Here is a 25,085-nt window from a genome sequence, read left to right as displayed (position 1 = left end):
ACAGAGGTGGGAGTGTTTGAAAACAGGGAGGTCTGCTAGGAACTGGCTTTGTGGTGAGTTGACAATTCTCACTGCTTGACTTTTGCTGTTGCTCTGAGCAGCGATGCCAGGAAAGTGCTTTGACATGCACAGAGGGAGGTGAATGTGGATTTTTCTGCATGAAATCCAGAGCAGTTTTCATACTTGCCTTGGAAAGTATGAAACTCTGCGTGAAATCCAGAGCAGTTTGCTTTGGAAAACTGGAATATTTATGACTCAGTACTGAAGCAGGAGGGCAGGAGGCTTTTTCCATTCTTGGATGTGGCCTCTCTTGTGTCCAACAGTGGTGTTTTTCTTCTTGTCTGCTTGCCCCTGTCCTGCTACATCCCTTCCATTGCAGTCTCCGTGAGCTGAAGCTTGTTTGCAGTGCAGTCACCCTCACTTTGAGTCAGCCAGGCAATGCCCCTGGAATGAGAAGGGAATGTCACTTTGGTATACATCATAGGAACCATAAGCAGTCACCTTCCTTGAGCAGTGCATGCTGTGTACACAGCAATCTGTGGTTGTGCTTAGTATCTAGACAGTGAACCATTTCAGGGTTGCGGATTCAGCTCAGCCCTGCAGCTTTTTGGCTGCTTAGTTGGAAATACATAATTTTTATTTGAGGTCAGAATACAAACTGGTGAATACAGCAGATCTGCGGCTGCTAAATTCGCCAGCTCCGATACACTATATAATGTGGCAACTTAAGGCTTTCCTCATGGCAGTGGGGAACTATTACAGTGAAACTAATTATTTAGGTAAATTGTGCTGTAGAGGCAGCATTGATCCCATTTTGAAAAATATTTTTAATAGGAGTGAAGCCAGTAACACCTTAATATCTGCTGTTACCATGGGCTGCTCAGAGCAATTGGTTGGTGGATTAGAAGGCATTATCTTTTTTGTAATAATACCCTTTCTGCTCCTTTTGCCAAGGCTTTGGTGAAAGAGTTTATATTCCCACTCGGCTTATCATCAATATTTGAGTGAGCGCTTGAAGAAACAGGGTTGGTGTTAGAGTTGAGCTCCTGCTTCAAACACTCTGAAATCTCAGGCTGGATCAGCTATGTCCAGGCTTCGCTTTAATTCAAGGTCTTCTGTACAGCTTTATGAGTTCAGTTTATCAGACTGAAGCCGAGGCTTCAGGCATGATTCAGTAGCTGCTGTGTTGTTTCTGTCGTGATTTCCCTCTGCCTAAAAACGTTCAGCTATTGCTTTGTGCTATTGCTTGGGCAGTACTAAGTATTAGGGCTAAAAGTTGGGCACTGGAGTTGTAGGATCAGCTCTCCCTTTCCCACAGCCTTCCAAGTGATTCACATCTCCTTGCTGCCCCAGTCTCCTGCGTGTAAAATGTTGGTAGCAGCACTTCCCTAGAAAAAGAGTATGAACATACTGGAATCCTGGGCTGGAAGGGACTGGAGGCAGACAGCTGGTTGTGGGATGGGTTTCGTTTCCCCGTAGATGTCTCAGTATTGTAGAGGTATGTGGAGCCCTGCCCAGCCCCGTGGGGAGCCTTGCCAGCACTAGCCCTATCTGGTACTTGTGACTTTTTATGGAGCTTGTGAAGGCCTCTGTTCTTGGGCAGTGAGGCATCAGCTGCTAGCATTAGGAAAGATTTGACCTTAATACAGGAAGGTGGAAATCAAGGTAGTGATAAGGAAGAAGGAACCACCTTGCCCAATAGGATTTTTCCAAAAGTGGTTGCAGGTGGTCAGCTAGGGAGGACGGGGAGCAGGGCAGGCAGGTTTCATATCCTAATAATTTTTTTTTTCCAGGGGATTTGCTAAGTCTATTATATTTATCTGTTCAGTAAGCTGAAATGGATGTCTCAAGTGCTTGTCCTGCCTCCCTGAGAACCCATGTGGACTTCTTCCACCCATAATACCTTTTGAGAACTGAGAAGCAGTAAACAGACTAGAGGAAGGTAACTGGAATGTTGAAAGAGGAACTACTGGTCTGAAGGGAAGTTGTTATTAGAGAGTAGCCTCAATATGGAACCTATTCAATAGGTCAAATAGTGCTCTGAGCATTAAACAGTAAGATTTTACTAGTGATGTTTCCTAAAGACACAAAGCTAGGAAGCATCATCAGAAGCAGTTCAGGGTTATTCAGAAGGGAGAGCTTGGATGTCCTTAAGGAGTAATACAAATGGGATCTGGATAGTTCAAAATTGCATGGTTGTGTGCATGAGAAATGAGCAAAAAGTTCAGCTCCAGCTGGGAGCTCACTGGGGAAAGCGAGAGAGACGGGGGAAAAACTATGGTCTACCAGTGATGTGCAGGATAACTATGAGCAGCTAGTATGAGGCAGCTATGAAAAACATAAATGTCATCTAATGTTACACGTTGGACAAAATATTTGTAGCAGAGATGGGGAAATTTTAGTGCATTAAGGTGTCCTGGTTTCAGCTGGGATAGAGTTAACTTGTCTTCCTAGTGGCTGGTACAGTGCTATGTTTTGGGTTCAGTATGTGAAGAATGTTGATAACACTGATGTTGTCAGTTGTTGCTCAGTAGTGTTTAGACTAAAGTCAAGGATTTTTCAGCTTCTCATGCCCAGCCAGCGAGAAAGCTGGAGGGGCACAAGAAGTTGGCACAGGACACAGCCAGGGCGCCTGACCCAAACTGGCCAACGGTGTATTCCATACCATGGGTCGTCCCATCTAGTATAGGAACTGGGAAGTGGGGGCAGGGAATCGCCGTTCGGGGACCAGCTGGGTGTCAGTCGGCGGGTGGTGAGCAATTGCCCTGCGCATCATTTGTACATTCCAATCCTTTTATTACTACTGTTGTCATTTTATTAGTATTATCATTATTAGTTTCTTCTTTTCTATTCTATTAAACCAGTCTTATCTCAACCCACGAGTTTTACATCTTTTCCCGATTTTCTCCCCCATCCCACTGGGTGGGTGGGGAGTGAGTGAGTGGCTGCGTGGTGCTTAGTTGCTGGCTAGGGTTAAACCATGACATAAGGCATGGTGAGACCTTGCTTGGAAGACTCTGTACATTTCCAGTCTCTCTCTGAAGGCTGTATGCAAACTGGGTCAGGTCCAGAGAAGGGATACTGGTATCAAAGAAATGAAGAGCCTGCCTAATGTGAAGTGATTAAAGAACTCAGATGATGTAACTTTAAACACAGACTGGATAAACGCTGACGTTAAAGCTCATTTTTGGAACATGAGTGAATAGGGGTGAGCTGTACATGGATAAAGATAAGCTGGAAATTTAGAGGATGTAATTAAACATCAGAGGAATTTATTTGGGGAATTAATTCTGTTAGAAAACAGTTAGAAAACAACAAGGAATGTTCAATTTTTTTTTTTAAAAAAAAACAGCAACAGCTTTCTCTTCTCAAGCCATTTTCTTCTATGGAGGAGTGACTCCTGCCTTGGGTTGCTGGTCCAGAAGACATCAGTACTGCTGCTCTGGGCAGTGGGCAGGGCTTGCTGGGGCAAGATCGTTGTGGGGGGCTGGTGAATCCTGCTGTTGCAAACATGTCTGCAACTGGCATAACCCCACAGACTCTTGTGCCTCTGTCCTCAGATCCCCTCGGAAGGCAGGCTTAGTGGGGGGGATCAGTTAGTGAGCCCCTGGGGAAATGTGAGGACTGAGGGCAGGCATTGCCACTAAGCTAATGTGTGCTTTTCTCAATCTTCTTCGATTCTGACCCGTCATTCAAAAATTCCCATATTTGCTCCCACCAAACAGAAAAGTTGTCAAGCGCATGTTGGTAACGATCAGCCTGTATTGATCTCTGTGTGTTTGAGAGAGGAATGTTGATTGACCTTGAAAGGCAGAGTTGGCAGGGATGGGGAATGATTTTGGTTTTTCTTTCTCGGGATTTTTATAAAGTTTTCAGCACCTCCTGCTTTCCTGATGGCCTCTGTGTTCTGGTGCCCCCTGCTCCAGTCGAGCAGGACCATGCTCTTAGTTCAGCTCTGACCAATGTCCCTCTCTCTGGCATTCCTGAAATGGTCTCAGCAGTGGTGGATGGGCTTGCCATGTCTTGAGGATTCAGATTTCTGCCTTGAGCAATCAGTGAGTGAGGTGGAGAGGCGCTGAATGTCTCCCACCTTGCTCCTGAGTGGTCCAGCACATGGGAAAGAGTGATGATGTCCACCCCTCCTGTGGCCGTGCTACAGATGGGGTCATGATGACCCAGAAGCTGTAGCCTAGGCACGTTTGTGTTGTTTCACCTGCAGATAGCAAGGCCCAGATTGTCCGCTATGATGATGAGCTTGCTGTTGCTTGTACCGCTTTCTGTTTGCTCGAGAGGCATGGGCATGCTGCAGGTAGTGAGGGCTAGGTCAAAATATCCATCCTTGGGGAGGAGACTGGGTTATAGCCATGAGCTGCGGTGGAGAGGTGGCAGCCCTGGGGCTGTCTGGCGGTTGTGAGGGTGGGTGGGTTGTGCATCACGCCTGACACTGAGGGGCACGTACAGACCTGTTTCTGCCTGGTGCTTGGTGTCAGAGCTACAACCCAGGCAGCCAGCTGGGATCTGGGGCTGAGCTGTTTCCAGTTCACGGATCACCAGAACAGATTTGCCGCAAATAGCCTGGGCTGCTGGTGGATGATTTTGCTGTATAACTGCAGCAAAAGTGGAAAGGTTTCTTCCTTCTTCTATGTGGGGTCATGCTGACCTTAGCAGCCAATTCCTGCATGGTATGTGAAGGCAGGAGCCCAAGGCCAAGACAGAAATATGTTTGGCTTTTTTCCGCCTAGATGATCTACTTGTGTCCTGGTTGTTGTCAGCAAGCACTCCAGGTTCACACACAGCTCATGTCCAGTGTGAGTGCAGCATATGGGACTCCCCCAAAGTGGTAAGCTCTGCTGCAGCCCGGCACTGGGAATGGGATGTGCCTCCTTACTGGAATTCACAGGTGGCAGAACGTGTTGAGCATTGAGTTCTCACACCCTTGGAGCAAGGGGGAAGGAGGTGACATGACAAAAACCCTGCCTGACACCTGGGATGCCTGTGAGTAATGAGACTGACGTTGCTTGATAAGCAATTTTCTCCTGCTAAGCTGCATGCCGCAGTGCTGGGATGTGTGGGAAGCACCTGTCCCTACCTCTCCAGGCCAAGCAGGGCAGGCACCCCTATTATTGTAGGGGCAGGTGTGTTCCGGCACCTCCGTCTCCCTCACCTTGCTTCTCTGAGGAGCACAGTCGCCGGCCTGCAGCATCCCTGCTCCCCTCCATGCATGAGACTGCGGAGTCAGCCATGCTCTGCTTCTTGCACCGACTCATCTTTGTGATCAAAGAGAAGTCATCTCCTAGAAGACAGTCCCCAAGAAAGAGCTTTCTTCTTCCTCATTAGTGCCTGTAATCTCTTACTACCTATGAAGCTTTGGGACAGCCCATCAGTTTTTAGTGCTGTTGCTGAGGGGGGCAGATCCTGGGAGGCAGATGCCGCAAAGGGGTGCTTGCTGCAGCAGTGCAAGGCTGCATGAGCTTGGGGTAGGGGGAGTGGGGGGAAGGTGACTTGGGGAGGAGGATACAAATATTTATGTTGGGAACAGATGATGTAAATAGGCATGTTTCTCTGGGACCCCCTTGTCTGCTGCATTGCTCTAATTTTTAACAAAACGGCCCCCTGACTCCATCCGCTCTGGTGTGCGTGTCTGCTACACAAGCCAGGCATTGCTGTCAGTGAATTGGTTAATGCCAGTGTCCTGTGGCAGGGACAGGGATGCAGGCAAGCACTCAGCCTGCCAGCATTTATACCTCCTGGCGTCAGCATTGGCAATGCTCATGGAGGACTGGGGAGGGCACCGAAATAGTTTCCATTCTCCTCTCTGCTGTGGGAACCAGTCTCCTGGGTAACAAACGCTCCTTGTTCTGCACAGAGCTCCACAGCTGAGACTCTCTGTCTCCTTCCTAGCTGCTGCTCCCCGGCTGTCCCAGCTGAACAGGCCAGAGACGTCTGCTTGAGCCTGCCTTAATTAATGCTGACAATACAATGGGACTGGCCGTACGGGGGTCCAGGGGCTGCACGCTAATGGGAGTACAGTAAATAGTCTCATTTACTGCAGCTCGGGTGGAGCAGAACCCAGCAGGACTAGCTTTCTGCTTGCTGAAATGGCCAGGCGTGGAGGAGGTACGTCCCTCTCTCCTGCATCCTCCCTAGGGCTTGTCCCTGCTGCTTGAACGGGACCAGGTGGTGGTGTGGGTCCGAGCATCCAAGGAAAGGCAAGCAGTGGGCTGGGGAGCGTGAAGTACCACGGATGGGGCAGATGCATCGGCCCCTTCGCAAGGACCTGTGGAGCCTGAGGTTTGGGCTGGGCTGAGGGATCATGCCCCAGTGTTTTGGAGGTGAGTAGCAGAGCCGTGTGGATGGCGGCTCCAGTGCATTGCAAATGGGCTGCACAGCCCCACGGCCAGCCCAAGGCCCTTTTTCTTTTTTGATTGGAAGGGTCTCTCTGCACTGGGGGAGCGAGTCCTGGACTCTTGCCTCTGGAGCCTTTGGTGGGAGCCACCCACCAGCCACTGGGTTTTTAGTCAGAAATCTGATTTGTATGTTACCTGAAGAGATACTTTAAAGGTTTCTAGTGGTCTGGGATCCAAGACAATCGGCAGCCACTTCCAGTAATGAGTCTAGTATTCTTCTGGCATAGCTTTTTGTGTTGGCTTCTCCAGAGGCAAAAGCTTCTGCAAAGTGTTGTATTGTCTGGGCTGTTGTATTTGGTTTGTTTGGTTGCTGCTTTGGGTCCATCGTGGCATAGAGCAAAAAGTACTCAGGCATGTGACAGCTCTTCATTTCTCTGAACTGTGGGTCTGTGTGACATTTTTACCTCTTCTCTGACTTACCCACTCCCCATGAAGCCTCGGTTTAGGCAATGGGGTTTGGTTTGGGCTCCACTTCCTGAGCTCTGCTTAGCTCCTCACAGGGCAGGGGCTGTAGGAGCGTGGCTAGCTGATAAAGTGCAGTAATGTGAGTGGTCCCTCCGAGATGGTTGTCTCAAGGCAGCTGCTTCAGCACTAGAAACATCTGCCCTGGCACAGCCTGGAGCACAACTGAGTTTCTGGGGTGTGTGGTCGTGCCCAGACTGTGGTAGAAAAACAAAAGTAGCCTCAGGGGTCCCTTGGCGAAGCTACCTGTGCCCTGTCAGGAACTGCACTGACTTGCCTATGGAGCAGGTTGCAGCTCAGCTACCTCTGGTGAGAGAGGGTGATGGAAAAGTCCTTTCACATGGCCCCAGGATAGCAAGAGTGCCTGGGCTTTTGCAGGTGGCGATCCCTTGTTTTTCAGAAAGGAGGGTGTGCTATGGATTGCTTTGCAGAGATGCTGGGATTTAGTCCAGCTGATGGGCAGCAATTTAATCACAAGCTGTAAGTTAATAGTTGCTGGGATCTTGATTTGAGATTCCCTGTGACAGCAGGGACTTCAGCCATCCTGTCCCTGCCAGGTGTGTTCAGCCCCAGGGGAAGTGCTGGTGGTGGCTGCATTTCAGGGGTGCTGTGTAGATACTGTTGGTGAAGCTCTTTAGGGCAAGGCACTACAGAAATGTGAAAGAAGCTTCAAGAAGCTTCTTGTAGTCTTCCTGATCTCTCAGTAATAAGTCCTCCCATCCTTCTCCTCCTGTGCGTTGCTTTGCAGACTAGCATTTTATCTCCAAGGGCTCTGGCTGCCATTGTCAATGGTAGGAGCACAGCACTCCAGTTCCTTTTGCTTTCCTTTGCAAAGGCAGGAGAAGAGGTCAGGTAGCTTGCAACCACACAGCATCTGAAACCCAAGCTCATCACAGAAAATGATGCTGCAGCTCTGTTTTGTGGTATGGGTTTTAGTCTTTTTATTTCTCCTCATGCTACCTTGCTCATTTCCCAGTTCCTGTAAGAATCAATCCTCCATCTTCCAGCTCGACTTATCTCCCCTCCTCTCCTTCTCCACTCCCTCCCATCCCCTGCCTTGTCTGAGGTCCCGCAGGGAGTGATTGCAAGCCGGAGCGGCGGTGCTGTGGGCATGCTTGCTCCTTCACACGCAGCAACGTCACAGCAGCAGCAGCAGGAGCATTGGAGATGTGATTGCGCAGACCCTCTGCATTGCCAGGGATGCAGCTGTGAGGGAAAAAAAAAAAAATAAAAAAAATTTTACTCCGTGTTTCACACAGCATCCTGGTGAGAGAGGACAGAGCCTGCTGGAATCTGAGCGCTCAGCAGTGCCGAAGCAGTGTGTGTGCAGTGAGAGGAGACAGGGAACGGAGGATCTGTGGAAAGGTGAGACGGGGAAATGGTCGGGGTGGGCATTAGTCGTACTGATGGTTTTCAGGCTGTTCGTTGTCCTGCAAAGTGGCTGGTTTGTTTTTGTAGAGATTGCCAGCTACCCAGTGAAGCTTAAAAGATTTTAGGATTGCTTTGCCTCTTCAGAGGCTGCGTTGCTTTGGAGCTGCTGTGATTATAATGGATGTAAGCGAGGGGAGGCTAGTGTTGCTGCGCAGAATGCATGTTTGTCCGTCGTAGCTATGAAATAGTGGTTGTCATGTCCGGGACTGGTTGTGCAGAGGCGAGCCGTGCTTCACCCCGACAATGCCGCACAGCTCTCCATTGTGCCTGCCGTGACAGCCAAGCCCACACGGATTGTTTTGGTCCTGCCAGCTACCATGCTCTCTGTGCATCCCTGGTGGTGATGCTGCTGTGCAGCTCAAAAGCTGTTTTGACAGACAGCGCTTCCATGAAAAGCCAGAAACAAAGGACGCAGACAGAGGAAGGGCTGCTGTCAGTGCGGCTTTTGGCTCCCCACCCCCCACCCCCCTCCAAATACTGGTAAATCAGTTGCTCAAAAGGCATTAGGATAAAACATTGTGGCAGGTAAAACCCTGCTCTTCTGCTAAGAGATACATGGGCTCTGTACAGGAGGTAGTTCTTTGTGTTGCCCAGGGTGTGTCTGTGCTGGCTGTGTAAATGGATGCTTTCTCCCCACCTCTTTTCACAGATCAGAGGAGAAAGGTTGTCTAAGAATGGAGGAATTACTACTTTTAATTACTGAAATTAGGGGTCCAGGCTGGGTACCAGTTACTAGAGCTTAATTACATGGTCTTGTTATAGCCAAATCCCTCTTTTCCCTCCCCGCCTTCCCTCTTCCCTCCCCCACGCTCTGCACAAATCCTTCCATCAAATTGCCTCTGCAAACACAAAGGGAGAAGGGCTTGAACAAAGAGAAGGGTACATGTAGGATAGGGGTGTAGATGCTGGAGAGACAGTGTTCAGGATGACAGTCAGTGAGAACAATAAGGCAAAGGTATAAAAGAATGAGGTATCAGTATGTGTGGTACAGTGATATGGCTGTAGGGGAATGTACACACGGCAATGTAGTAGCAAAAGGGATAAGCAAATAGCAGGTGCAGTGTTTTGAGGTTGTGGAAGATGCTGAGCATGTGGGGTTGCAATTGCAGGTGTTTTAGGGGAGTGTGGTGTTAATGGGAGTTACATTAGCACTGGCTGTTGAGGAACAGATCATACAGGGTTCAGACTGATGGGTGTCATAAAGGTGTATGGAGTATGGGAGAAATAAAGATCTGCTTTTTTACCTCCAGTCACCTACAGCCTCATATACTGATGTTGCTGAAGAGCCAGCTTGGCAGATCTAACCTATTAACAAAAGCTTTCTGCAGTTTTCCAGTGACCCAAGAATAATTCAGATAAAGCATCTTTAGGCCTTTCAGGAGCAACAGGATGGTTGGAAAAATGTAGATGAAATGGTAAATGTTTGGCAGAGCTGTAGAGGAGCCATGAAGCAGAAGAGGCAGGTGTGAGAGGCATTGCAGAGCTGGAGGAACAGGGGGTTGTCGGTCAGAGATCAGCAGTGGAGGGCACAGAGGAGAAAATTCAGGGCTGTCATTGTCAGGCAATGTAAATGTGTCTTTTGTACTGTCATTCTCCAGCCTCTCACTGTGTTCCCTGGGATGGTCAGTGCTGTGTGCAGCCCCAAGGGGTTGGTGGAGGTGGGAGCGATCCTCAGCACAGCCTTTTCTGCAGCAGTTTTCTGAAGGAACCATTTTGCTCTGCAGGTTCTCAGTTGGTTGCTCCCCCTCTATCCCTATGGAGTGGCAAAGCTCTCTGACCTTTACACCTGGTGGAGAAGGTAAACCCAGAGTTTCAGTGTAGCGTGCCAGGGGGAAAGGAGAGGGCTTCCAGCAAAACCACAGGGCAGAGTTCATTCTGCTCGCAGCTCTGTGACAATGCCCTGGAAGCACCATAGGGCTTCCTGAACTGCAGCTCCTTCTCATCATCCCTATGTTGCCCTGGGACCTGGGAACTGTTGTCTCCAGGTCTCCGTCCCATTCCACCCGATGGTAGTGGGGGGCAGGATATGCTCCTGTAGGTGTGTACCAGACCATGTTTGTGGTGCTGGTGCAGAGCAGGCTCCTGCAGAAGCTTGGAGGGGTGGGCGGTAACAACAGCATATGTGCGTTTGTAGGTACATTGTGGGCCAGAGGACACGACATGCAACAGGACATACCTATGCAGGATACACGTACTTGTATTGGGATGTGGAAGAAAAATTGTGTATAGTTTGTCTGTACAATGCTTGCCTAAAGAAATAAAAAGGAGGTGATGCAGCCTTCTTCGCTGTGTGGGATGGGAATGCTCCCCAGAACATACAGGCTGTGCCTAGCTAGTAGGTGCCACTCTTACAAGAGCATCTGTTAAGCAGTGAGAGTGCACAGATAATCTCTGCCTTGAGATGCTTAAAAGATGGGCAAGAGCTTCTGGCGACTGGAGCTGACTGAAATGATTCATAGGAAGGAGATCTAATCGCTGCTGTGTGTCTTCCTTGCTGCATTGATGCAGAACGCTGGAGATAAAGTGCAGCTGGATCTCTAGATCCAAGGGACTTGGACCTGCATTGCAGAAAGTGCAGGTGGCCCAGGAGAATATGCCGTGGACTTGGGAATGGCCTGCCCATGGCTCCATTACTGCCTCTCAGGTGTCTGAGGCTGTGATAGCAAGCAAAGAAAGAATTCTCTGTCCCAGAGATCTTCATTTTCTTCCAGTCTCAATGCCAGTCAAGATCTCACTCTGGTATTATTGCTGATACCCAGACAGTAGCCCAACTTTTGCAATCCCATTTTCTGCTTTGCCCCATTTTTCAATAATTTCGTAGTCTTATTATTCTTTTCCAGTGTTTTCTGAAGCCTAAGGGCAGGTTGATATCTAACATGGGTCACTTTCATTCCTCTTTCAGAACAGGTACAGACTTTATTATTTGCCAACCACACAGCATCCCCTCCTTTCTCTCTTTCCCCACAGGTGTTTTTGTCAAAAGCCCTGTTGCTAGCTGCGATCATGCAACTATTCTTGCATTGTTCTGGGGTCAAGAATATCTTGTCCCTCTGACTTGAGTGCATTCATCTTCTTGAATTTGTTTCCACTTCAAAAGATCATTTCCTTTTCTGCACCCCCTTTCCTCTGTATTATCTAACCTGTCATTGCCACAGCTTCAGTACTCTTGCCAAAATGGCACCAAAAATGCTGTTTTACTTACCTCTAATACACTTCTCAGTGTGGTTATTTATTCAGGTTGGTCAGGAGCCCTGCTCTTCTAATTTCCTCACCTTGCTTGGTGATTCCATTTTTTAAATTTTTTTTTTTTACTTACAGTGTACATTCAAAGTCTTTTCTGCAGTACTTCTCCAAGGTCTTTGTTCTTGTTGGCTTTATAACTGTTTTCCCTGATACACCAGAGATCTGATCTTTAAAAATTAAAAAGGTTTCATTACAGAGCTGTTTGCTTTTCACCCTTCTGTTTAATATAAGCCGGGTCAGCTTGAGATATTCAGTCCAAAGCCACTTCTATATTGTAGATGCTGGGTGATAACTCATCTCAGTAGGCACAGTTCTGGTGGTTAAACCCATGAAAAGCAAACTGAAAGTGAGACATGCGGAGATCTGTGCAGGTGGTTGAGCGGCAGAGGATCAGAGGTGGAGGTGCCTCCTTGTCAGCTGTGGAATCGCGGGACAGTACTGTACAAGAAGATTTTGTCCCCGTGTTTGTGGAAGTCATTGAAATCCGACTGGTAGTGGGAAAGCTCACTTGTCTTCTACCTTGCTGCTTTGTGGGAAGAGTTCAGATGTGGATAAAGTGCTTCTGGCAGTTCAGTCTTTAAGTCCAAAAGAGCCAGAAGTTCACCCCATTCCAGAGCTATGTGAAAGGCAGCAGGATAAGGTTGGAAGTAGCTGAGAGATCTCAGCTGGCAGGGGGTGAAATCCATAGCAATGATCAATGACAGATGTGTTGGTAACTAGCCTTAGCAGGGATTTGTCATGTTATCTGCTGAGCAGGTTCCCTGCATGCCCTAGTGCTCATCTGAAAGTTGGTTACTCTCCAAAGGGAAAGAAATGGGCTGTCGAAATGGCTCTAGTCCCTGATTCTGCTCCAGTTTTCTCCCTTGATGAGAATTATTTTAATGTTCATTTACTGAAGGAAGTGGGTCAAAGCAGGGACGTACCAGTTAAGACGAGTGCAAAAGCAGGCTCATCCACAAACTCTTCCTCTCCCCATTGCAGTTGTGTTGCAGCCTCAGGGTCACGTAGACAATGTTTTTTTCTATCCATCAGACACATGCAACTGTTTCTTACTGGGCAAGGCTGCTAGTGGTTCTATCCGCAGTTAGGAGTAAAAAAAAAAAAAAAAAAGACTGCAGTTGCTAACTGTTGTAAATGTGAGGGAGATGGAGCGCAGAGCTGTAATGTAGGTGAGTGGCTGCAATGTATGTGATGGCAACTTCTGGCTCAGGCTCACCCTCTGAGTTTAAACTCTTGGGACAGAGAGCATGTGTTGGTCTTTGTGCAGTGGTGAGGGTGTGGGGCTGGCAGTACCTTTGAGTAATAAATAATAAATATTTGAGTGATGGCAGCAATGCTTTTTACTGACATTTGGCAAGTAATGGGAAACTGACACTACCACCAAACTATCTCTCTCTTTGCTCCAGCATAAGATGCTCTCTGGAAGTAGAGAGCAAGTGTCACTGCCCTGTTGTTGTGCTTTTGGGCAAGTGGCACAGACGTCTCAGAGTGATGAGAGCTAGCAGTTTCTTCTGACAAGAGGGGATATTCTCCTCTGGGAGTTACAGGGGAAAAAAATGCAGACTGTAGGGAAGATCTTGGCAAACATACAGCAGATTGTCACCTGACACCTCCTTTGGACCCACTGTTAACCTCAGACTAGACAGTGCTCTGTTCTTGGGAAGCATGGGACACATGGACAAGGGATGGGTACTGGACTCGGAGAGTCTTCCTTCTTCTTGGTTCCAAGATGTGCGAGAGACTCACCTGAGCATCTGTGGCTCTGGCAAACACTCAGGAGCTCTCCTGCATACCAGTGCCAGAAAAAAACCTGCATACAGTTGCAGGAAAATTAGTTTCTCACAAGAACTCAAGTTGTGATGTGAGATTTGAGCTGATGAGCTGCTTAACAGTGATGCAGTCAACCCTGGGGAAGATCTGTGGTCCTGAGTGTTGGCTAACACAGACTCAGTTCAGTAACAGTTAGATAATCTCTGTCAGCTCCTTCTGACCCTCAGGGAATGGGCTTTTTGGGTGTTACTCTTCAACGGAGCAGGGAGCCCTTGCTCCTTACATAGACTAATCTCATCACCTTAACTCCAGAAATGCACCTTATTCTTTGTAAACTGGCACCAGCTGCCATCACTTCTGGAAAAGTGTGAGCTAAATGCTCTCAGTGGGCAGGCTCTTCTCCGTTCTGCTCTGCCTGCATTGGTGCAGGACCAACTGCTTGCTTACTTAGCCTCCTTTTGCCTAGTAGGTCCAATTGACCTGAATTGTTTAGCAGGCCACCTTCTTTTGGTCCTTCTCTGGGGTTCCGGTGGTGAAGAGCAGGGACGTGTGCCTCATGCTGCACTGTCATGTGTCTTTGGTGTAAGCTCAGATAGCATGGCTGTCCTCACAGATGTCCTTCTCAGCAGGGAGAATGACCTGTCTGGACCATTGTGCTAGTGCAATTTTCTGTTCTTTATAGTGAGGCTAGTTCCAGTGTCTGCTTGCATGGCGTTTTCCTCTGTAGTCCCACCTTCAGACCTTTTCCAGTAACTAAGGTGGCAGATTTATAAGCCCACATATGAGAAGATCCAGTGGGAGGTATAAATAATTCATATCTCTGGTCCCAGAATGTTGTTGGCCCACACAGCATATCATCCTTGGCTTTGCCTAATTCATTCTAATGATCGATACCCAGAGTGACACATCTGCCCTGGGGTTTGGCTTACTCTGGTTGACCTCTCCTTCACCACTTGTTAGTATATGAGTTGTTGTGGCTTCTAAGGGATTTCTTGCCTGAATGTGGCTTATCGCGAGCAGTGATTGTAGCTTGACCCTTCAGAAGAACAGCGTGAGGATTTCAGCATGCATCTGTGCTTAGCCATTTTCTACTGGCAACAAGCTGTTCGCTCTTGTCTGCAGTCAGTGGCACCTAACCTAACGTACTGCTGAGACTTATCCTCCAGCTGCAGGTCATAGTGCTTGAAATGACCATTGAGGAGAGCATCTTCCTTACCAGATGTCTCCTCCTGCCTTCAGCTCCATGTCATATGCCTCATTTTCATTTCTGCAGGCACTTGCTATTTATAATTCCTATATTTATAAAGCACTCTGAAGGTGGTGACTACTTCTTATTCAGTAAGCCTGACAGCCTTTTTATTCCCATGTGTTTCCCTTCCTTGTTTCCTCTTAGACTAGCTGTTTTTGAGGGAGGACTGGGTCAGCAGAGAGGTGAGGCTGCATGGAGCAGAGGGAGACCTCAGACATCCCTAGAGGTCTCTAGACCATAGTGCAGCAGGGCTAGCCAGTTCATGGCACAATAACAGAGGAGGAGAGGAGGAACTGCCAGAAACAGGTCTGTCGAAGGTCTAACAAGCAGCAGCATGAGGGTGGTTAATGCACAGAGGTGGCAATGCTCTAGTCACGTGTCATTAAGTTTATGTTTGGCCATATCTTGTTGAGACAATGCTAGTAGTTGTTGAACGATTGGGGTTTCTAATACCTCTGCTTCTGTTGGTGACTTTGCACAAGCTTCAGAGACCCCAAAGAATGTCTCCATCTCTGTGAGCCTGACCTCTTCCAGGGTGTGTGCTGATGACATGATTTGGTACTGCAGGGTGGAGAAACACCCCAAACTGAAGCAATTCGTTTGTATTTGTGCTGGAGGCACTGAGGGGTGGTTCCCCTCTGTACTGGAGCATGTTCAACAGCCAGTATTTTGGTCTAATGCCTTGTTGTCTGCTTTCCCCTTGGCACAACTTGAGGTTGAAAAGGAAAACCACAACAACATCTTGGCCTGCACATCAAAATGGAAGGGTAATCTTTTTCCATGGAAGCAAGCCACCAGACCTACTGATTTAATGAGGCAAATTCACCAGGGAAGATATCCTTCAGCCCAGACCTTAGTCAGACATTGAGGACTCTCTTATCTTTTGGGGGACCACAAAGAGAATTTGCATGGGGGTGTGGGAAACCTCTACCCACAAGCCTACACCAAGAATTTGTGCAATTTGAGGGAGCAAACCCTCCAAAACCCGTACTCCACAAACAGGGAGAAGAAATTCCTTTCCTCAGAGAACAGCTATGTAAGAAAAATTCCCTGGTTTCTTCTAGGCTAGTCTTGTTGTAAACCTTGATTTTTTGGGGCTTGATGCTAAGTTATGTAAATGTGTGTAACAGAAGATAGTCACAAAAGTACACTTTGTCAGGTTCCAAATCATTAAACTGATTAAATTGATTCCAACTCATTAAAAAGATGTGATTAAACTGCAAAAAGTACCTAGATGCCACCCTGGTCATAACGGACTTTATTTGGTGAGTGTCTACATATGAATGTTAAGGTACTGTCACGGTTTAACCCCAGCCAGCACCTAAGCACCAGGCTGCCACTCACTCACTCCCCCTGCACCCCCCCAGTGGGATGGAGGAGAGAAATGGGGAAAAAAAGCAAAACTCCTGGGTTGAAATAAAGACAGTTTAATAGGACAGAAAGGAAGAAAATAATAATAATAATAGAACTGGAATATACAGAACAAGTGATGCACAATGCAATTGCTCACCATACGCTGACTGATGCCCAGTTAGTTCCCGAGCAGTGATCCCCCCCCCACGCCAACTCCCCCCAGTTCATATACTGGGCATGACATCACATGGTATGGAATACCCCATTGGCTAGTTTTGGTCAGCTGTCCTGGCTGTGTCCCTTCCCAGCTTCTTGCGACCCTCCAGCTTTCTTGCTGGCTGGGCATGAGAAACTGAAAAATCCTTGACTTAGTGTAAACACTACTTAGCAACAACTGAAAATGTCAGTGTGTTATCAACACTATTCTCACACTAAATCAAAAATATAACACTATACCAGCTACTAGAAAGAAAATTAATTCTATTCCAGCCAAAATCAGGACAGGGGCATAAGAAATGGAGTGGTAAATTATGGTACAGTTTTCTAATGTTGATACAGAAAGCAGGAACATCCCCCTGTTGATTGGGAAACCATGTGCAATTAGTCACCTCAGCTCAGAACCATGACTGCAGAGTTGGAGGGAACTGAGAAACTGCCCAGAAGACTACAAAGTCCTGGAAAACTCTCGTAAGTGGAGAGACTGAAGAAATGGGAATTATTTGTGTTAAATGGGAAACTGTCGGGTTAGTGACATGAAATAATGAACAGCCTAGAGAAAGATGATAATGATTTGAGGTGTCCTGCCTGTAATGTCAAAGTATTCCAGGAAATGAAGGAGGATTATTTGAAACTGGTAATAGGAATAAGTTTCACATACTGTGATTAATTAGTCCACAAATCTTGCTGTCAAACTTCAAAGCCCAGCAATATTCCCAAATGGCTTGGCATTTGTGTGAATAAGACTACTCAGTGTATTTATAGTACATGTTCAGAAGTTGCAGAGTTTCGAAAACTCCTGGTTGAGTTGAGGCCCATCTCGGTGCAAGGGCTTAGGAGAGGCAAATTCTTCCTCACCACTTGTTGCAGGTACTTGTTCTTTTCTCTGATGCATCTGGTACAGAAAGGACCCAACAGCTTCAAGAAGGGAGGTGTCCTAATGTGAGCATGTCCTAGCTGGGAAGATCTGGGAGCCTACAGTCTTGAGGTGTCTCCTCAGCCCTCTCAAACACCCTTGAAGTGATTAAAAGCAGAGTGGTCATCCCTCCAGTAGACTTGGTGTGTCCCCTGGGACTCTGACCTGCTCTTCCAGTACAGAGCCAAGGATCATCCCTGTTCGCCTTCCTTTTTTCTCCTAGCGAAAAGGTTTATGCATCCTCTGCAGCCCAGCAAGACTTTCCTCAGCAGAAGACCTTGGTTAATCCAGGGTTATCAGATTTAGTTAGTTAGACCCTTAATGCTCTGTTGAGCCCAGTCATTGCAAGCCTAATTAGCACATGAGCTGTCTTGTGGAGCGATATCCTAAAATAAACTGTCCCGAATAGAGCTTTACAAGCTGAGTTTGGTTTGCGTTGCCAGTGCCTGCAAGGGATAAGTTTCTCCTCTCAGAATAGAAGTATGTGTAATCATTAGGAGAGCCTGGTCTGCTTCATAAGTATTTTATTAAGGTTCTGGCTTGCCTTTTGTTCCATGGAAAATACTCTGTTATGTAAATTGATGCTGCGGTTTCATCCAGATCCTCTTGAGTTCTGCCTTGCCACCAGCCATGTGAACATACATCAGGAGGATACTTGGAGAGAGGTTGGTGACCAGACCAAGGATCTGGGAATACTCTTGTATGTGAGTGGAATGAAAAGCTTGGGACTGCTCAGAGGGGTGGCAAATGTAGTAGAAAATATGATACTCTCCCTGCCCTAGCCCAAGGACAAGCAATGAAGTTAAATGCCCATATGTTCAAAAGGACTGATAGATAACTACTACTATGGTGTGTAATTTGGTGTGGAACTCACTGGTTCAGGAAGTTACGAGACCTAAAAGTTGCAAGAATTCAGGAAAAAAAGGGGACCTTACAAGGTATGTCAAGAATATATAGCACTATGATTTATAGGCTCCTAATTTTCTATGGGAGGGTCATGAAACCCATTTCTAGATGTCAACTGTTCTCATATGGAGGAGGCTGCCTGTGACCTGGGGGGAAAATGGAGCAGTCAAGTCACTCATTTGCTCACTTTGGGGTTATTTCACATCATTCAGAGCATCTGAACTCTGCTGGCAAAGATGGAGAATGGGGCTTTACCCATCTGATTCAGTCCACAGATGTTTATGTTCCTGTTCTGAAATCAAAACTTCCCTGTAGCAGTTGATCTATGAAGACTAAATATGTTCATCTTTCCATTGCGTCTTTCTCCCCCCTCATATTTCTGAGCTGGTGGCAACAGTTGCCCTTGATTTTTGTCTTTCTTGAGAAAAGCGTTCTTAATAGACTTGTTTTGGCCAGGGAGGTCATGTCAAGACCTTCTGTGTAGTGCAAAGGGCCATTTCTAATCTTGCACAGTCTCACTGTGGTCCAAGGATTTGTTCCCAGATCCTCTTGTCCCATCATCCTGGGAATCATTCTGCCCCCCCCCTTCCCCCCCCCCCCCCCCCCCCGAATTCTGCTGAAGTGAGATTCGGACAGCATTTGGACATGATTGCAGAGGACCTGTTTGTTCACAGACCTAGCCAAAAAAGGGTCAAGAAGTGCACAGTCTTAACAGTGATAAGGCAAATTCCCTTTTCAAAACTGTGTGCTCCACGATCCTTTCCTCCAGCTGTCTTCAAGGGATTACAAAATCCAGCCTGTGGTCTAAAAGCAGTTAGATCTATCAGCAGCAGAAGTGTACGTGGTCCTGATGTCCTTCAGAGGCCAGGATAAATTTGATGCATTAGTCTCACCAGATGCTGCCTTTATTGGGCTGATACTCAGCCTTTTGGCTTTGTAGCATGCTATCATCCATCGCCTAATCAGGGTGGTGCCAGCCTCTAGACCATTAAATCGCTCATGGCATATTCCTGCCTTGGAGAGACAGAAAATTTTTTCCTGTGTATCCAGTTATTGCTTCTGGTCTTGGCAGAACTACCTAGAGCTAGGAAGGGTTAAAATTCCTGCAGTCTTAGCAGGGTCAGCTATTGGACATAGCTGCTGTTTGAAAAACCATTTAGATATGCACTGTGCAGAGGAACATCTAAAAAAACGGGCTGCTGCTGGGATGTTTTCTGTTTGTGCTTGATTTTGGAGCTCCTGATCTGCTTGCACACACTGTGTATTAAATTCCATGTAGGATTGCATCATTTACAAATAATACAGCTCTGCAGATGCAGGCATCCTGGCTCTCTGGCAGAACCAATGCCCATCACAGCTAGGAAATGCCATGTGTGCATTGCTTCTCCTATTCACTGGGACATGGCAACCCAGTCCTGGTAGCAAACCATTGCACCACTGCTGTGTTCAAGTCTGAAAATAATTCTGCTGGAGCTTTTTGACATATCTAGGTGCTTTATTTATGGTAGCTTGTGGAGTGATACTTTATTTATTTCAAGAACTTGGCCCTGCTGTGGTTTTACTTCACTATCCCATACCTACCTATGCTGGCTGTTCTGCTTTTGCTGTGTTGCTACATGAGGTACATCTATAATCTTCCATCCCAGAAATGTTTGTTTGTCACTTGATAGTGAGTGATTCCTATATATGTGGAGCTCTGGGCTGAACAGACAGTAAACATGATTTTACAGCCTTTTTGAGTGAGTTATTTTAAGACTGAGTTCCTTATTTCTTGGGCTTTCTCCAGTGGTCATTGATGCATTTGCTGTCCAGGGAGGGTTCAGGATTGTTTTGCTGCTGTGATTCCTGCAACGCATGGTCTGGACAGAAATGCAATGCCAGTTTTAATCTGGATAGAAAGGAAGCAATAGTGAAGATATGCAGCCATGGAGTGGCTGGAGTTTGTATGGGTCTGCTGACCTGTACTGCAGTGATATCTGACTCCCTGTGAAAATACACCTTTGCTTTTAGAGCTTAGCTCATCTCTTTTCCCCAAGTCATGAAGTTGATAGGGGATCTAGGACTACTGAGGTGGAGCTGTCCTCCTGTGCTTTTTCTTTGTGCAGATGAAACTTGCTTCTGAAATTATCCTCGCATAAGCCTTGGATAAGCAGGGCCTCTCCTTTGCTATGGTCTGGGGAACACCAAGTTGTCTGAAGCCAGATACCAGTAAATGTTAGGGAGGAAAGTCCTGAGGGCCTAGTGGAAGTGATTTGTGACCTCTCATTGAGAGGTCTTTCCAAAGTATATTAATTCTAGAGATGCTACAGATCCCCAGCAGCTTCTGAAATCTCCAGTGCTGTTGAGAATATCTCCATCCATATGAAGCATCCGTGCCCTCTCCACCCCTTGGTATTCCCTTGGGAGCCTTCGCCCCTGCAGCACGCACCTGAGCAAGAGCAGCTGCTCATTCACCATTGCGTGTAGCCATAAAACAGACTTTGTGAGCAGCTTTGCCATCTTGTTTGCCTGCAGCACAGGTCAGTGAGCCAGCTTTGATTCACAAAGGTGCGCTGAGTTTGATGCCGGGCTCCCTCAGCAGGACACTTTCCTGTGGCTCTTGTGGTGGAGAGTTTTGAGCTCACAGCTCCCAGGCATAGAAGTTCATGGGAAAACCTTCAGTCTGCCCTGCTTCTGGCTTTGACCCTGGTTCACCCACAGCTGCTGGCTGTGGTTTTGTTACTACTCAACTGCAGCCTCTGCTTCCTAGGGTCCTTGGGCAGGTCTGTAAAAGGAGCTGTTCATGAGGCAGCCAGCTGACAGCCCTGCTTTGCAGCTAAGCCCTGGCCAAAGCTGTGCAGTTAAGGAGTTAAGCTTGGCATCTTCAGCTACTGATTCTGCCCAGCGGTTTCATTTGCTTAAAGGATTTTTTTTTTTTCTTTCTGTGTGCGTTCTTGAGTGCTCTGGGAACCCTGCAGCAGCCAGGCTCCAGCACCCAGGCAGATCCGTGTTTCAGAAAAGAATTGTGTAATTTCTGCTCTCATAAGATCTTCAGTTTGCTTTCAGAGTGCTCAGGCAGAAGGGTGCTATAAAAGCATAGCCCCTCCTCCTGCTGCTGCTACTAGAGTGTCTGTGATAAGAAAGGATTTACTGTGTCTGCAGTTCAATTCAGCAGCAATGTCAGTGTGATATTAACAGCTAGAAACATCAGTCTTTTTCTCCTCTGTGGATTTGCATATAGTAATTAGGAGCATATGTGGTGGGGGCTGGGGCAGAGGATGGCCAGTGGGGAGAAGGAGGAGCAGCTTCCAGCCCAGATCACCTCGGTGGATGGTGGATGCTTCTGAGTCAGAGCCTGTAAGTGGCTCCTGCCGAGTGCCACATGCCAGATGATGAGTCACGGAGCAAGAGAGCACAGAAATGGGAGAAACTGGTTCGGTCACTGTCCAGCTCCTGTGTTAGCTGGTATAGATCTGTTGCTTGAGCTATTCCTGGTGTCTTGTGTAACTCAGAATGCCCGAAGCAGCTGGGGCTTCTTTTCCTCTGACTGGGAGGCAGTACCTGGCTCACGCTAGTTGTGTTATCGGCAGGAATATACATACTACCTACTGCTTATTTTTGTCTCACGCACCCCCTCATCTCTGCTGGCAAGCTCCCCATCCCTGACCTGTGCAGCTCCTTGGTGCCATGCGTGCAGCGGCTGTGATTGATTGTCATGTGCTGCAGTTTCCATTCTGAACACATCATAATCCTATATAGTTCTGGGATGTAATGATACATTAATCACGGGCTTAGTCAGGCTGTCCTGGAAGCCACTGGAAAAAGCCCTGGCCCAGGCAGCACCTCATTGTGGAAAGACAAGGGAAGTGGTCTTTTCAGGAATCACTGTTTGCTCAGCACCACAAGAGGAACCAGGCTGAGCTGAGGCAGAAATTTAGGAAGTATTTAGTCTTTCTATCTTGCTGCACCCCCCTTTAAAGACTGAGTGCTGGAATATTCACCCTGGGACCAGGCAGACCACCCTCAGTATGCTCCCTGTTCCCTGAGGCAGGGAAGGAGAGCTGAGGTTTAGGATGAGTCAAACAACTAGTATTTCCTTTTACACCTTTTCTTTCATTAAATGTGCTGGATGATTTACTAAAGCATTTAATGAAGGCGTGAATTTGGCAGAGATGTATTAGCTGGCAAGAAATAAACAGATGTCCAAACAAATACTACGAGCTAGTCCTACCCTACAGCTTACAGGCTTCCTCATCTCCACCCTCTTCTTACTCACCCCGATGGTTCAGACCCATCCCCAGGCCACTCATCCCATGCCCCTCACCCTGTCCTCTTCACTGATCCTTCTCCCTGAATGCCCTCCACCTTCCTGGAATTTTATTGTTAAGGTTTTTTTAAAACCATTCAGTACTTTCTGGCAGCTTTTGGAGTGGCAAGGCTGGGGCAGGGACAAACTGCATTACTGGGGTCCTGGAAACCAGAGCCAGAACCAGTGAGCCCTGAGATCCCCCACACTGTCTGAAGAGTGGTTTGGATTCATCTCCCAGCCCTTTTGACAGGAGGTAGACTTACAGGGACTAAACTGAATATATTCCCCCGCCCATGGAGCAAAGAGGAGACGTCTGTATTGTGCCTCTGTCTGCAAGCTCACACAAACCGTTGCTTTTTGCAGCATTTCTGCTCATGCTTGTTTTGTAGAGCTGTGTGGTTTCTTCAGGCATGTTAATGCAAATGCTCTGTAGGAGTCAGGGATTCACATGGAACAACCCTCAAAGAACAAGCAGCTCTAATACAAAAGGATTTTTGCTGGTTCATCTGTGAAACTGAATGCCCAGCTTTTAACCGTGTTTTTCCATCTTTCACCCTTGAGTCACATGATGGATCTTGTTCTGTCTGAGGAAGATGATGATGACAGTGAAACCCTAGCCATTCAGAAAGAGGCAGCAAGAACACTCACAGTTAAAGGTTGCCATTGGGCATTCAATTTCATAGAGGAAGTGACTTGAGATTTGTAGAAACAGTAATCTGTTCAGAAAAGTCAGCCTCCAAAAAGCCAGCATCGCCTCCAGCTGACAGTTCTGATGATCTTGCTCCTGCGTCTCCATCCTCTGTCCTGTATATGCAATCTTTTTCTATTTAAATCACATTTATTTCTTAAATCTCTGCATGCCTCCCCTGCTATTGCATTACATTTTACGAGGAAACTTGTGTTGCTGTGTGTTGAACCCCATTGCCCCATGTGTGCAGCTAACAGTGCTGAGCAGAGCTCAGGGTATTAAGCAATCAGTGATGGAACTCCAGACACCTGGCCAGAGTGGTAATGACAGCAGGGTATGCCTGGAGGTATGTGACCACCACACCTAAGGCATCAGCACTTGGAGGCAAGGCTGGTGTTTGCACCAGCCCCCTGCAATAGAAGCAGAGCCTTGCAGCCCAGTTTGGAGCCAGCTCTGATGGCTTCTGCTTCTTCTCAGCAATATTGCAGAGGCAGGAGGTTGTACTCCAGAAGCCCTGGAGCTGCACTGACCACCCTTAAATTAGCACAACGTCCTCAGTCTTTGAGGCTACGACTGAGGAGGGGTTTGGGGGCCTCTGTGTAGTGTTCAGCAAGGACTTAGATGGCACGAAGTGGAGAGCCTGAAGGGCTCAGCTCTGCAAGGTGCGGCATGCCCCTGTTACCTGCAGCATGCTGCCTCCTTTCTAAAGCACAGACATAGCTTGGTAGGTGGCTCTCAGATCAGTTGCTGAACCATCCTTTGTTGCTCTGCACTCATCCCCTTCTACTTAGCTAGAGCTTTGCTGCAGCTAAGGAGTTTTTGTCATGTGTATGTGTGTATATATATATATATATATACACAGGGGTACAAGCGTTCTTGAGCAATTCCACACCACAACATAGGTGTCTCACAAAAAGCCATCCTTCTCTGCTCTGTATTATCTTGACTGGAATGAAGCATCTGCAGGTAATGAAATGTCTGGCCCTCGCCTTCTCCAGGTAACCCTTAGAACCTCAAGAAAGAGCTGACTGAATAAGCAACCCATATCTGCCATGTAGCAGCAGATGGTGTCAGTATAGAGAAGGCAAAAAAAATTTGACACTTGCAAATGAAATGGTTGTTGTACTGATGCATCTAGAGTCATGGTTCTCCCTGCACGCCTGCTTGCCTTGCACTGCCATGGCATGCTTTTCTGGGCAGGGATTGTTCCTGGATGCTCTGTTTGCTGTTGTATGTATAGGATTGAGCAGGATACAGCACTGTGGGCTTGTGCTATTGCAAATGATAAGAAGAATGAATTGATTTAGCAAAAAGTGTTCAGGTGCAGACTGCCTATCCACATCTGGCAACTTCCCCTTGCAAAGGGGTGTGAGGGCTTTACAGAGAGCTGATCAAAGCCAGCAGAATCTTGCTTGCTGGACTTTATGCCCCAGTCTCAATCCCAGCCTACCAGACCCTGAATAGGAAGAGGGAGGATCCTTCTATAGTCTTCCAGAATCTGGGAGGCAGAGTCAAGGGATAATACAGACACGGGGGATGCTCTGATGTTGGGAGCTGAATAATCCCTGCACTGGCAGTGCCATTGCCCAACTTCCCTGCATCCCTAAGACAGGAGGAACCCAGGAGAGGTGTCCCAAGGGAGAGAGGAGGGGTAGCTAGGGCACAAAAAAAGTCATGCATATCCTTAGGGAAGCTGTCAGAATGGCTCCCGTCAGGACCTAGCTGTGTGCCACCTGTGACCTCAGAGCCTTGTGCTAGGAGCAGGCTGTGGGTGCAGGCAGAGTGGGCGTCCGTCTGCTGCAGCATCTGTGACAGCCAGTGAATCACAGTCCACCTGGGGAGCCTGTGCTGCCGCTGAAACCAAATAGCTGGACAGAGTGGCATGTCGCAGCCAGAGCTCCAGAGAGACAGCTGGGAAATGGCTGTGTGTCAGCTCTCTTGACATTTTGTTGTCAAATGTCAAAGTGTGCCTGTGTGTTCTGGTTTTGGCTGGGAACTGACTGGGCATTGGTCAGCGAGTGCTAAGCAATTGCACAGTGCATCACTTCTTTTGTATATTCCAATCCTTTTATTTATTATTTTTATTTATTATTGTTATTATTAGCTTTATTATTTTCTTTCTGTCCTATTAAACTGTTCTTATCTCAGCCCACAAG

The 25,085-nt window shown here is 47.4% G+C and overlaps 1 protein-coding gene across 6 annotated transcripts in view; it reads left to right on the top strand.

The window, feature by feature from the left end:
* RUSC2 (RUN and SH3 domain containing 2) overlaps window positions 1-25,085 on the top strand; it is a 61,290-nt gene that overhangs the window by 15,521 nt on the left and 20,684 nt on the right. For 3 of the 6 annotated variants that reach the window (XM_049795597.1, XM_049795602.1, XM_049795603.1), the window contains one exon: window positions 8,129-8,234. The exons of 1 other annotated variant lie outside the window; for it this stretch is intronic. The gene's annotated coding sequence lies outside the window, so the exon portion shown is untranslated. Of the gene's footprint in view, window positions 1-6,006; window positions 6,333-8,128; window positions 8,235-25,085 lie in introns of those variants that run through there. 2 more of the 6 variants (XM_049795600.1, XM_049795601.1) reach the window with 2 other exon arrangements.

The sequence above is a fragment of the Accipiter gentilis genome, chromosome Z (genome assembly GCF_929443795.1).
Source record: "Accipiter gentilis chromosome Z, bAccGen1.1, whole genome shotgun sequence".
Lineage (NCBI taxonomy): Eukaryota > Metazoa > Chordata > Aves > Accipitriformes > Accipitridae > Astur > Astur gentilis.
This window is presented reverse-complemented; position numbering and strand designations above follow the sequence as displayed.